This window comes from Rattus rattus, chromosome 1 (assembly GCF_011064425.1).
Source record: "Rattus rattus isolate New Zealand chromosome 1, Rrattus_CSIRO_v1, whole genome shotgun sequence".
Classification (NCBI taxonomy): Eukaryota; Metazoa; Chordata; class Mammalia; order Rodentia; family Muridae; genus Rattus; species Rattus rattus.
In genome coordinates this window covers 126,875,251-126,890,204 of record NC_046154.1, presented here as the reverse complement: position 1 = coordinate 126,890,204, position 14,954 = coordinate 126,875,251, and the positions used below count along the sequence as shown (strand labels likewise).

The following is a 14,954-nucleotide window of genomic DNA, read 5'->3' as shown; positions in this document are numbered from 1 at the left end:
GCCATACACTTTATTCACAAAATGTTGAAAAAATAAACTGATACTTTAATGGAAATTTCATCCTACTAGTTAGTTTGTGTAGTATTAGGTACTCTACAGGAAGACAAAATCAATCATCCATGTTACCGAGCTGTGAATGCTGTAAGTCATAATCATTGGGCTTGTATGATGTTTCCAATTGTGTAATAGCAGCACCATGTTATAGGACTAGACATATGATTTTTTAATAGGATTTAGGACACAGTCCATGAGATGGTATTCACATCCAGCATATTTTTACGGCTAAAACTCTATAACTAGGTAGGTGGTGATCTCAAGTGGTGAATCTACTACTATTGCTGTGTCAAACGGGTGTTTTATTAAAATAATGTCTAATTATCAATATATTCCTAAATTAGAGAATATCTCAACCTTCTTGGAGTGAATTTCAATAAACATAGAAACCTGCTGAGGTACAGAGAATGAGAGACTTCAGAGTAATCAGCTCTGAATGAGACATCTATTTCATACCTATTTGTGCAAACCTCAGAGTTTATTGTAGAATAAGAGAGAATTAATTCTATGTGAAAATAGAATTATGATGAGGAAAGAACACCTTCAAGACACAGTAGGGTAAAAGAACATTTGAACTTACAACTGTTTTGCCAGCATTTATAAGATTAGGAAAATTTCAAGTCAAAAGAGTTCCACATTAAAGAGGTGATTCTGGGCATAGAAAATCCTGTGACAATTCAAGGAGCTATTGGCTACTACAGAAAGGAGAATGTGTTTTCTTTAAATTTGTGACCCTTAGTAGGTTGACCATACTCCAGGGTGCAAAAGTCTCTTTCATTTTCTCAAATGAAGTAATGAGATGAGAGTTGCTCCCAAACTGAATATACAGCTTGGGCTGAACCCAGTGCATTTCCTTCTTTGTTCAAGGCCTAGGCCTGGAAGTTCTAGACTCCATTTACTTAATCTGGTCTTCCAAGATGAATCAGTGCAGCTTCCCTCAGCTTCTGAGTGAATTGTTCTACTTATCCTCATACTAAATTTGGCAGTAAGTTCTGATCTTCTGATTTGTTCCCATTCTGGGGCTTGTTCTGTCTTTACCTGTGTCTAGTTTGCTGTCCTGCGATCTTTCTCTGTAAACAGTCCTAGTAAAACTGCCATGTGCGCACACACAGAACACCATATATCACACACCACACTCTCTTTCCCTTGCTGCTCTTAAGTAGATGTTCTTTCCTGTGCTGCTCTCCTGCGACCTGGGCGTTTTCTGAGCCATCACCCTGTCTGTTCCTCAATTACATGTCATTATCAAACATGGCTGCTTTCTTCTACCAACTAATCTTACTTTCATTATTAGGGATTCACAATGTGTACTAAGGGCTTATCTGTATTCCAGAGAGATCATACTGTTACCCAGGGCATGTTGTGCATTCTGGATATATCATATAGACACAGAAGGTCTTTAGATGTGATCCCTTGTCAGAACAGCCATGTTGCTGGATTAAAAATACCAGGGAAGACCCCATACTCAAGAATATTTGGAAAACATAAATTTGATTTGATTAACAAAAGGAGAGATAACAAAACAACACCAACAAGAAAAACATATTCCCAGATGCAATTTACGAGGGCTTTCACAAGGAGTTCTGGTAATTGGTGAATATGACCAAAATAAATTTCAGTATATTTTCAAATAATTTATAAAACATGTTTTAAAATATCATATTCTATATTCTGAACAACTTCAAAAACTGATAGTGTTTTTTTCAGCTTGAGTTCTCCCTTTTTAAAAATATGTTTATTTTTTGGATGTTTTATGTATTTACATTTCAAATGTTATCCCCTTTCCCCTTCGTCCATATCCCCTTCCCCCTCCCCCTGGTTCTCTGAGGATGCTCTCACTCAGACCCACCCACTCCAACCTCTACACCCTGGCATTAGGCTACAACTGGGAAAAGAGGCTACGGTGGAGATCAAGGGCCTCGTATTGATGCTGAACAGTGCCATCCTCTGCCACATAGGTGACTGGAGTCAGGGGTCCCTCAATGTGTACTCATGGTACACATTTAGTCCTTGGGAGCTGTGGTGGAGTCTGGTTGATATTGTTCTTTTTCCTATGGTGTTGCAAACCCCTTCAGTTTCTTCAGTCTTTTCTCTAACTCCTCCATTGGAGTCTCATTGTTCAGTCCAACGTTTAGCTGCAAGCATCCTAATCTGTATCAGTATGGCTCTAGCAGAGCCTCTCAGGCGATATCCATATCTGGTTCCTGTCAGCAAGCACTTCTTTGCATCAGCAATAGTGACTGGCTGCATATGGCATGGATCCGCAGGTGAGGCAGTCTCTGGATGACCTTTTCTTCAGCCCCTGCTCTACCTTTTTGTTCCTGTATTTCCTTCTGTAAGGATTTGGTTGTCCCTTCTAAGAAGGAATTAAGCATCTACATTTTCGTCTTTTGTCTTCTTTGGCTTCATATGATCTGTGAAATTTTTCATAGGCTTTTGAACTAATATCAATTTATCAGTGAATGCACATCATGTGTGTTTTTTGTGACTGGGTACCTCAGTCAGGATATTTTCTACTTCAATCCATTTGCCTAAGAATTTCATGTAGTCATTGTTTTTGATAGCTGAGTAATATTCCATTGTGTAAATGTACCACATTTTTTTATCCAACCCTCTGTTGAGGGAAATCTGGGTTCTTTTCAGCTTCTGGCTATTATAAATAAGGCTGCTATGAACATAGTGGAGCATGTGTCTTTGTTGTATGTTGAAGCATCTTTGGGTATATGCCCAGGAGAGGTATAGCTGGGTTCTCAGGTAGTGCAATGTCCAATTTTCTGAGGGACCTCTAGACTGATTTCCAGAGTGGTTGTACCAGCTTGCAGTCCCACCAACAAGGGAGGAGCATTCCTCCATTTCCCAATCTTTGTCAGCATCTGTTGTCACCTGAGTTTTTGATCTTAGCCATTTTCACTGTTGTGAGGTGGAATCTCAGGGTTGTCATGGTTTGCATTTCTCTGATGACTAAGGATGTTGAACACTTCTTTAAGTGCTTCTCAGCCATTTGGTATTCCTCAGTTGAGAATTCTTTCTTTAGCTCTGCACCCCATTTTTAAATAGGTTTATTTGTTTCTCTGGAGTCGAACTTCTTGAGTTCTTTGTATATATTAGATAGTAGCCCTCTATTGGATACAGGATTTGTAAAGACATATTTCCAATCGGTTGGTTGCCATTTTATCTTATTTACAGTGTCCTTTGCCTTACAACAGTTTTGCAATTTTATGAGGTCCCATTTGTTGATTTTTGATCTTAGAGCATAAACCATTGGTGTTCTGTTAAGGAAAATTTCCCCCATGCCTCTTTGTGAGGCTCTTCCCAACTTTCTCTTCCATTATTTTTAGTATTTCTGGGTTTATGTGGAGGTCTTCGATCCACTTGGAATTGAGCTTTATATAAAGAGATAAGAATGGGTCAATTTGCATTCTTCTACATGCTGACCTCCAGTTGAACCAGAACCATTTGTTTAGTGATTTTAAAAATATGTAATTTATAACTCCCTGAAGTCTTAAAGAAAAATAACTTAAACAATGATAAAGTTTCAATTGTTCTTTAAAATCTGAGTACATTGTGTTATGAATCACATATCATAAGAATTACTATCACAAGTTACGTTAAGTTCCCTTGTTCAAGTCAGGGTTGGAGTGCATCATTAGTCAGTCCATTAGTTAGCTCCATGCCTTTGGGGAATCTACACTCACCACACTGGTCTTTTTGTGATTAAAGCATTATTTTTCAAGAATTTGAATAAAATGTGATTTTTCAACTCTAGTGAAAGCTAATTTATGAGCACTTTTGGGAAACATATTTATAAGCCAGATAATTTTGGATAGAAAATTATTTATAATTCAAAGCATAGCAAATTGTTTATATTTAAGAATAAATGAACCATCATTTATGAATTCATTACACATGATGGAGACATAGCAATAAGACAAATAGGAGAAATTAAATTATAAGTAAATTGATTGATTACAAATAGTTAACAATGTGAAAAGAGCAAAATATAAGGTTATTATAAAACTACAAAATAGCAAAGAAAATAAACTAGAAAAAATTAATTAAATATAAAAATATAAATAATTTTATTAAATGTCTGAAAACCTCAAATGAATCAAACATTAAATTTCACCTTTACAAAATTTCTTAAATATTTTATTTTTTAAATTTTATTTAGCTCCTTTTTACAATCCAGGTTTTATTCCCCTCCCAGTCCACCCTCTGACTATTTCACATTCTATATACATCCATCTCCTCGAGAATGTCCCCACCTTCTTGACCCACCACCAGATCTCCCCACTCTCTGTGTCCTCCAGTCTTTGGAGGGTTAGGTACATCTTCTCTGACTGAACCCAGATCGGGTGTCCTCTGTTGTATATATGCTGCGTGCCTCCTATCAGTTTGCGGTATGCTGCCTGGTTGGTGGTCCAGTGTCTGAGAGATCTCTGGGGTCCAAGATAGTAGAGACTGCTGGCCCTCCTACAGGGTCGTCCTCCTCCTCAGCTTCTTCTAGCTTTCCCTCAATTCAACCATAGGGGTCATTAGCTTCTGTTCTTCAGTTCAGTGTAAATATCTGCATCTAACTCTTTCAGCTGTCTTTTAAGGGCAGTCATGATAGGCCCTTTTTAGTGAGTACACCATAGCATCAGTAATAGTGTCAGGCCTTGGAGCCTCCCCTGAGCTGGATCCCACTTTGGGCCTGTCACTGAACTTCCTTTTTATCAGGCTCTTCTGCATTTTTGTCCCTGCAGTTCTTTCAGACAGGAACAAGTATGGGGCAGATGTTTTGACTGTAGGATGACAATCCCATTCCTCACTTGATGCCCTGTCTTTCTGCTGGAGGTGGGCTCTGCAAGTTCCTTCTCCCCCATCTAACGTCTCTCCTTCTGAGTCTTGAGAGTCTCTCTCCTCCCAGGTCTCTCGTACATTCTGGAGGATTCTGCCACTTCCTGCCTCCTGAGGTTGCTTGTTTCCATTCTTTCTGCTGACCCTCAGGGCTTCAGTCTTTTTCCCACTCCCAATACCTGATCATGTTCTCCTCTTCCCCTCCTTGTCCCCGTTCCTACCTAAAACCCTCCCACACAAAACCCTAGTTCCCTCTCCCCTACCATGATTTCTTTCTTCTGCCCCCCAATTTGGATGGAGGCTTCCTCACTTGAGTCCTTCAGCTTGTTAACCTTTTTGAGTTCTATGGATTATATACTGATTATTATAACAAGTAAACTCAAGGCAGATATGTGTTGAGAGAAAATACATAGAAAAGGTACTCCATAGAAATAAAATTCATAAGAAAATAAAAGTTTCTAAAAGATAATGCTTTAGAATGATGTAGAACTAAGAAGCCAGCTAAGCAGTTACAGGTACTTGTTACATAATTATGACAGCTTGAATTTGATCCCAGAAAATCCTAAGAGAAGGAAAGAGTGGACTACCCAAATTTGTCCTTTTACATGTGTACTATGGCACAAATGAATGAGTGCTCAAACACAGTCTCTCTCTCTCTCTCTCTCTCTCTCTCTTTCTCTCTCTCTCTCTCTACTCTTCATATATATGGGGGGTGGGGGGTGTCTGTCTCTGTCTCTCAATGAAAATAGCAAATAAAATAATAAAGATAATGAAACATAATTCAAAATCTAAAAAGATTGAAATCAAATTGTTGTAGACTATCCAGCAATGGAAAACTGTCACTTAACAGAGGTATACCAATACACAAAAGTTGAACAGACTAACACAAGTTGAATCAATACCTAATTACTACTTGAGCCTTTAAAAAGCTACTTGCTTAATAATTTGCAGGCAGTATCACCCAAAGTATAAAACATACCATCCATTAGAAAACTACTTCCAGTTCACTTTTGCTTTATTCAGTCAATAACTCATTGGATCTACACTGAATCCAACAGTATGTTAAGGATTAAGTTGCAATGAGGAATGATACATAAACAAATTTCCCTACACAAATTCAAAGGGAAACACAAACCTTAATAAAATACCATCCTATTTATGTTAATAGCTGAACTAAATTTTAGAAGATTCTATTGCAGAGATAGAGGCAATTGCCCTTAAAAATCACATCGTTTTTAATAAAGAATTTAGAGATTTCATTGGCTAGGTTATATCTGAATCTGGAATTGTGGGATAAGTAAATATTTTTAAGGACAAAGCAACATAAAAGAGGCAGACAATGAAATAGCGTCTACAAGACTTTGGACTAGCCAAAGGTTCTATAATGTATTGGAAACAATATAAGAAGCAGATAAAAAAAAATTGTGGGTAACAATACATTAAAGTTGGATTTTAAGTAATCAAGATCCTAAGAAATGGAATTTTGATTTTAATATACAGCATTAGAGAATCATAAAGACACATTGTCATCATACTCTTTAGACTGACAAACTGGCCTACAGCTGAGAGAGTTCTGAAAGGCATAAGGCCGGAGGTACAAAGATTAGTGGCACACTAACTAATGGTGAAAGAACATGTGGCTTTTTTTCTTTTTGTTAATAAGGTGCAAGAGGTACAAGAAACTTGTTATTAATGAACTACTAAAATCTGTAAGTTGCCTAAAGAAGATCTAAGTCTCTCTCTAATGAAATCCTTTCTCATTTATGACAGTTTCCTGTCATCTCCGTCTCCATCCTGCAGAAAGGAGCGACACCACGACGTTCTTCTCAAAGCAGTTTATTCAGGAACCTTTCTTTCTGCATGCAAGCAGCAATCTCTTTTCTTTTCTTCCGTCTCTCCCTCCCAGCCGCCAAGCACACTCCCTTATAACCTCCCTCAACTCTGCCTCCTCAGTCCAGACTGCGTAATCTCAGTTCATAGGTCCACGTCACATGGCCTGATCTTGTGTCATGTTGCTCACAGCTCTCACAATGGAAGTGGCTAGTTTCAGGTATGTGAGGAAGTCAGGTGCTAGTCATGAGACTTAGCTGCAGTCCTGGACACCATCTTGGGACTGCCACCACACCTGCTCCCCACAGTTTCCATAGATGATAATAAATGCTTTTATAGCCAATATCTCAGAATTATAAGAGATCCTAGATATACTCATTTAATTCTGAAGAATATTCAATTGTTGCTTGATATATGTTTTCTAGCCTTAATGGTCAGTGACAAGCCAGTGTGCAAAGATTATTAGTGACACCTTTTCTAATTATCCAATTCCTCCAATTTTGAAAATGTGACATTAGTAATAACTCTGATATCCTCATGAACTGCATACTCTTTGTGTTTTGCAGACTTTATTTTTATCATCATCACTCTCATTGTAATGTTAGGATGGTTATAATACAATGTCCTTCACTGTGGATAAATTGTACATCATCAATAATACTTTCATTCATTTCACATTGGCCTCAATATATTTCTTTTCTCGTGTATAAAATGTAAATGCGTTCTCCAAGATTTATGATCTTTTATATTCTACTTATGTTGTTACTGTCCTTTTATAATACTCTAAATTTCCCTGACATTGCTTTCTGGAAAATGTAAGAATAGCCACAGAGATTTGATTCTGTTTACAAAGTTATTAGTGGAATTTTATAGACTAAAGTTAAGGATAAACAGGAAACCAGACAGTAAAATGATTGAAAAATGGTTGACTAAATCTTCTTTTAAACTTTTTGTTGATTCTTTGTGAATTGCATATAACATACCCTAATCCTACTCATCACCCAATCCTTCATATCTTCCCTCTGCCCTTGCAATCTCTCCTGTAAAAACTAATAAAATATAAAATAAAATAACCAATAGTTTGTGGAAGCTCTAGAGTGTTACAATTTGTCCCATAGTATGCCCATTTGTTCACAAATCTTCACTCACAGTTTATTGTAATGAGTCATTGGTCTGGGTCTAGATTAAGTCTTCAGGTTGCTGCTACACCACCAATACTGGTACTCACCAAGACTCCTCTTGGATATTTGTTGTTGCCCTGTGTCATGGAGTTTGCAGAACTGTCTGTTTGCCTACTCTAGCAGTTCACAAATGGAGTCAATGTGGGGTGAACCAAATCAAAGCCCTGCATCTTCCCCTAGATTGTTTGTTTCTGAGCTTGTCAGGCTGTCAGCTCTCCCACACCACAATGGTGGGTTTACCTCGATATCTCACACATTGGTGCATCCTACAAGGGGTGGGCTACCGCTCCTGCCCTCACATCCTATAGGCCGGATTGCCTGAATCTCAGCCACCAGGGCCAGCACTACTGTGCTGCCCAGGCAAGTTACCAGGTCTCCTCTCCTGAGTACAATAGCTAGTGAGGGCCAGGCCCAGCTATATTATTCTAATGGCTCTAGGTCTACCTCTCTCTTCTGCCCAATTAGCAAGGGCAAGTTGGGAGTGAATCTTTCCCTCACCCACCACATTGAAAGGCAGATAAGTGGCAGGGCCAGCTCTCCTATGCTCAACAACTTAGGGCAGCTCATCCATGCTTGTGTCACACTGTGCTGCAAAAGCAAAGTATGGGGCCTATTCTCCAGAGTAGTGCAACAGGTAAGGGGCAGGGTCAGCTCTGTATATCCCTCAGACATCAACATGACCCTAGGCAGCAGTCCAGACAAGGGATGTCCACATGGCCTTTGAAAGCAACAGGCCTCATTATTTCAAGCTCACATGCCAAGATATGGCCTTCAGAGCTATGACCAAGGACCTCACAAGGCCTCAGGTGACATTGCTTGCTACTTATATCACGCTGTTCCTCAGAATCTCCAATTCTGCATCTCTGTATTGTGTACTCATTATTCTTCTCTCTCTTTTCCAACTCTCCTGTACTTGCTTGTCCATCTTAGTGGAGCCTGGGGCTTCTGGGTATCTGGGATTATCTTAAGTGTGTTATGCTGTGTTCATTTCTTGTGGGTACTGATTGGAATCATCTCAGCTATGCTCTACCCACTGGGCTATGTGGCACATGGTGGTGGTGGTTCAACCAAATCTTAAAATAAGAAATACTCAGAGTACTTGGTTAGAGCTTATAGTTGGTATAACATATATACATATATACATATATATATATATATATATATATATATAGAGAGAGAGAGAGAGAGAGAGAGAGAGAGAGAACATATTTCTAATACTTTGGTCTCAGCACTCTGTTGTCAGTGACAAGTAGATATTTGTGAAATCAAGGTCAGCCTGGTCCACATGGCAAATTCCACGATAGCTAGGGCCAGCTACATAGCGAGATCACATCTCAATAAATAAATGAATGAATAAATAAATAAATAAATAATGAAAAATACATTCAACCTAAGGTCTTATGAGTTAAATGTTAATTTAAAGCTATAAATGCTTAGAAATATTGGGACAAATGTAGATAGTTAAATTAATATCTCTTTGGGAAGCTGGAATGATTCCTAACTGGGTAAGAGTACTTTTTGCTCCTGCAATTACCCATCACTGTATCATTGTTTGCTATCATCCATAGCCCCATGTTGAGAGGTTCCGATGACCTTTTCACCAGTGTGCTCAGACAAAATATGAAATAAATAAATATGTTTATTGTTTTGTTTTAATGAGTTTAACTTTCTCTTTAAATAAGACAATTGGGGAAGGGGAACAAGCTTGAAAAAAAGGAACGCTTATTTTGTCAAGATAGCAACCAAAATCAAACTACAAGTTATTTTATCCAAATTAAAAATCATTAAAGAATAAAGCATAATATTAGAGAGAGGAAACACATCAAACACAAGATACAGTATGTCTAAACATCTTGAAATTATAATTTAAGGATAAAAGTTGAAAAATTATGCTGTTTTAGATTAAGTGCACCTTTTTCCTGTTTCTCCCAAATAGAACCAGAGTTTATGATTTAATCACACCTCAAAGCTTTTCTCTCAGTACACAGTAACCACTAAATACACACACAAAATACTTATTTGTTATTTCCCTGGCTTATCCAATGTGCAATGCACACGACTCAATGGACTACAATTTGGGGTGAGTGTATACAAACTGAAAAACCACAACTCCAAGTTTCAAAATTTTCTCTGAAACCATAGGACACACAGGTCATTTTTATTTTTCAAGAGAATGTCACATCATCATTAAATCATCACATTTCCTTAGAAGGACAAGAATTGTCAGTTGGCAATCTGAATGTACTGGAAATATAACTTTCAAAATACTTCATTTTTAATGACTGAGTAAAGTCATTATAATTGTTTGCATTCTTCAAGTCTTCAATACCTAATAATCTGCCAAACTTAAAAAGCCTAAGTTATTAAATGGTGTACCATCCTAAAAGTAGCCAATTACTTCAGTATAAGCCATTCCTAGACCAAAGTCTGAAGAATGACCAAAATCAAATCTTTATTTTTATAACAGTATAAATATGATCCAAATGTGTCCATCATTAGTTTCTCCAAAATAAACATGCTATAAATAAGCGAACTACCACTGCTCACTGATATGTATGGACTCTCTAGATGTCTCATTGGGCTTAATTATAGACCACTCTCCAGTAATAGCTTTTTAGTATCAAGTGTAGCCTGATGTTAAGACACTTTAGCCCTTGCACATACATGATGCACTTCTGTCTGATAATGGAGAAAAAATTGCAGCATTACACTGTTAAGCTGAGTTGCATCCATCCTTTTAAATGGTGTAAATATCAATGTTATCATCCTTTTCGTCAGACTTCACATTTTCAACTTTTGGTACACTGGCAGTCTTTGAATATACCACCTCAATATTTTCATCTTTGTCTTCTTCCTCACCTTCCTTCAACCATTTAATAAATGGCTCTGCTTTGACACAAATCTCTTTGGCAAGTTCTTTTGAGACATATTTCTTAGAGGCCTTTTCTGACCATCTGATAATGACCTCTTCTTCTAAAAGATCTCCTTCAAGATATGTGAAATCTTGGACATCAGCTGAGCTTGATGCATGGCTACCACACATTCCAAACCATGAAGAAGGTACTGCTGAGTCTTTTTGTTGTTTAACAAAACTTAACAAAATCAGACAGGATGTTAAAACACCCTCCAACAGTTCTTTCCAAATCATCGCTAGGTGTCAGTCCTTTTGCATGGTCATCGATTTCATCCATTCTGTGCCTTTGAGCTTCCTCTGTTATTCCTCCCCCCAATCATCGACTTCCTCTTCTTCCACGGTATGTGGTGGTGGACGTGGTGGTGTCTCACTGGTGGATACAGAGCCATTTTCCTTTTTCTTATTCTTTCTATTTTCCTTTCCTTCCTTTCCTGTACCAATGTCACTATTCTTAGGTGGGATTTTTGAGAATGAATGTACAGGGTTTATGATGTATGTCAAGCATGCCTCAGTACCCACAGGCTTTACAAGAACTACCTATTGTTTGCTTCTTTGGATTGACATGTAGATATGTTTCAGGGTTCTCACACTCAGGACAGAGAACAATTTTTTTTAATGAATCCATCTAACATGTCTTGCAGCTTATTCGCCTCATGAGATCCATTGATAATGTAACAGTCATGCTTAACATCAAACTGGGTCTGTGCTCCCAGCTCACAACCAAAATATTTGGTGGAATATGTTGGAGGCCAATTAAGTGCCTTTGCAATGTCAACCATGTTGACTGCCGCTGTCTTGATTCCATCTCCATTGCCCTCAACGTTAGCAGTCAAACTGGGCATATTGTAGCGATAGAACTGGTCTGACATGGTGCGATTGACTTTGACAGACATTTTGTCTTATTAGTGACTTTATCAATAAGATGAACAGATCTTTCATTGCAAGGTTTTGGTATCTTCTATCTGGAGAAGAAAGGAAGAAATAAACGACTGCAAGAATTCTTGGCCTCTGACATGAAAATATTTTCTCCACTGAGGCTGTAAGCTTTTTGCCTGTATGCTATGTTTCTCCAATACAGGTACCAATGACTGAACAACAGCTCATTTTCTTCAAATAAAGACATAAACCCTGCGCGGCTCAGCTAGGACTAGGAGGAAGAGGCGCTGGAAACTGGGTCCAGAACTGAGGAGCAGAGGGGCGGCTGGGCAGGTACAGCTGGCAAGCAGCTGGAGGGACTGTCCCAGCGACATCCACATCCACACCAGCAGAGCCAAACCTGGCGACCTCTGGAATATCCTCGCTCTCATTTTTATTGTTTTTAATTGGTTATTTCATTTATTTACATCCCAAATGTTGCCTCACTTCCAGTCAATCCACCCAGAGTTGTTCATTACATCTCCTTCCTCCTGGCCTCTGATAGGGTGCTCCTCCCTCTGGATCCTGCTTCCCTGGGCCATCAAGTCTCTATAGGATTAGGTGTATCATCTCCCACTGAGGCCAGACATGGTAGCCATGTTTTACATATGTGCCAGGGGCCTCAGAACAGCCTGGGTATGCTCTTTGTTTGGAAGGTCAGTCTCTGAGAGCTTCCAGAGGTCTAGGGTAACTGACACTCTTGGTCTTCCTGTGGGGTTGCCATCCCCTTCAGCTCCTTTAATCCTTCACCTAATCCTTCCATAGAGGTTCCCTTTGGAAAAGTTAGGAGCAAGAAATAAATCTTAATTGATTTCATTTTTATCATTTGTGTGGCACTTCCACATATAAAACTACATTTGTGGCATAATGTGTTTATGTAACAGATTCCTAGTTACATCAAGTCAAAAGTCATTAAGACTATACATGATGCTGTATGCATAGTTTCATGTCTCCTTTAGGGACTTAGTAGTACATGGAGGAAAAGTATTCATAAAAAAACTTATGTTACTATTGACCATTGAAATTAATCTAAGTATTCCTTAAGGCTGCCTCTTATCAATGTGCTTCCATGTAAAATGGACATTTGCTCTTATTTATTAGTAGCCTGAAGAGCATGTGTTTTACTGTCAAGAAAAGAAAAATAATGTTTGGAGACCAATTCCCACTTTCAGATACATCCTAGTAGATTTTTAGTAAACGACACTTTCATTAGATTGCCATGTCTGTCAATCAGAATTCAACAGATTACGTGGTTGTGACAATGAGAACAGAAATTTCAGCTGTTCAACTGAGTGACATCTTAATAATCAGGATAAGGAGTCATTCCTGTCAAATAGCTTCTGTACACCAGCTTGTGGCGAAAGGTTTTTTATTCAGTTGTATAGCTAGGAGGGCAATACAGGATATATAAATTCACCTAAACCTAGGATATAAACGTTTGAAGGAAAATAAAGTGGTAAATAAAACCCTTATGTTTATGTTTTAAAAAGAACATAGTTGATCATGTTTTATTAATTAATTTACATAATGTCTTCGGGGGTGGGAGCCATGAATGGTGACTTGTGGAAGTCAAAGGACAATTTTTCTTGTCTCTAATCCATGGATCTATACTACTTATGAGACTTGGAAATAAGAGCTTTTATCAGTCAATTATCCAGTCTGCTCCATAATTGATGATTTAAAATGAATAAAACTACATTTATGACAATATTTATAACAAATGAACAGATTTGAACTTCAAAATTTTCAGATATCTTGATAGAAATGCTTAAAAACAAGAAGAAAAGAAACTTAAACACTGTAATGTGTGCTTGAAATACAACACAGAGGTATTTAATAAGTATATTTATAAACAAATGATAAATAAGTATGTCAATTAGCACACCTGAACTAAAATTCAAAATATATTTGCATGAAAAGTTTGTTCAAATGATAACCAACAATGGTAAGTTTGAATAGAGCAAGCTATCTTAAATAACAAATTAATAAACCTTAAAGAAAGAAAAATTTCAAGGCTTCTAAGATATCTGCAATAATTCATATACTGGTCTTGTGCAGTTATTTATTAGTAAAAGACTTGTTGAAGAAGACTTAGTCTCTGTACACTCTGAGTTTAAAATATATATGTACTGTCTGACATCATCATATCTGCTGCATAAGTGTTTGACCTACTAATAAGGAACAAAAGATAGTAACAATGAAATTTACAAGAAGAGAATAGTTAAGTACACAAATGTTTTTAAGTAGCATGAAATTAATATTGTAAAAGTAAATAGTTCTTGATACATGAACACAATAAGAATAGATACGAATGTGTTGAGGATAGTTTTACTTTAGTAATTATTGCATTAAAATAATAGTGTCTAAAATTCATGAAACAACTGCAATGCATAATGGCAAATTACAATAAAATCTACAGAGATCACTGCATGTGCTCACTAAGCAAAATGACAATAAACTTTAATTGCTCTGTAAATGGTTAATTTTCTGAACCATTTTTATTAACACATTTGTATTTACTCATGAGTATGATTTTACAAAATAATAAATACACAAATGTAATATTCTTTGTTATTCGGGATCTACGTTGAAGGAAAAGAGAGCATCCTTCTCTTTACATCATTCAAATTAAATCAAATGGGGATGGACTGCTGAAGCATGAGGGCTAGAGATGGCATGGCCAGGACTTGAGAAATTCAAACTTTATTTGACTGCTATTCAAAATGGAAGTTTTGTCTAAAATGACTTCAGTTTATATCCATATATATAATTTATAATATTTTATTATTGATTACATAAATATATTATTATATTTTCTACAATAAACATAAATTACATTCATTATTATTCATACATATAAATATGTTTATTATATTGTGCACATATAATGATATATTACATTCATATTTATTCTATATATGTATAATATATTATAAAATATATATTATATAAATAAATATGTAAATGTATCATATATGTTGCTTTGTCATTTAATGTTGCTACCTAGTGGGATTAGATGTACATTCAGGAAGACAGATAAATGGATGAATAGAAATATTTGATTGAGAGTTAACTGATAGGTAGACAGACATGATAATTAATAAAAAGATGAATATAGAGATAGACAAAGAGACAGACAAGAAGATGATAGGTAGATAGTGAGGTCAATAGATGGATGGATAGATAGATAGATAGATAGATAGATAGATAGATAGATAGAT

At 37.0% G+C, this 14,954-nt stretch overlaps 1 pseudogene; it reads right to left on the bottom strand.

The window, feature by feature from the left end:
* Nucleotides 1–10,641: 10,641 nt before the first annotated feature.
* LOC116889255 lies at nucleotides 10,642–11,711 on the bottom strand (annotated as a pseudogene).
* Between the last annotated feature and the right edge of the window lie 3,243 nt (nucleotides 11,712–14,954).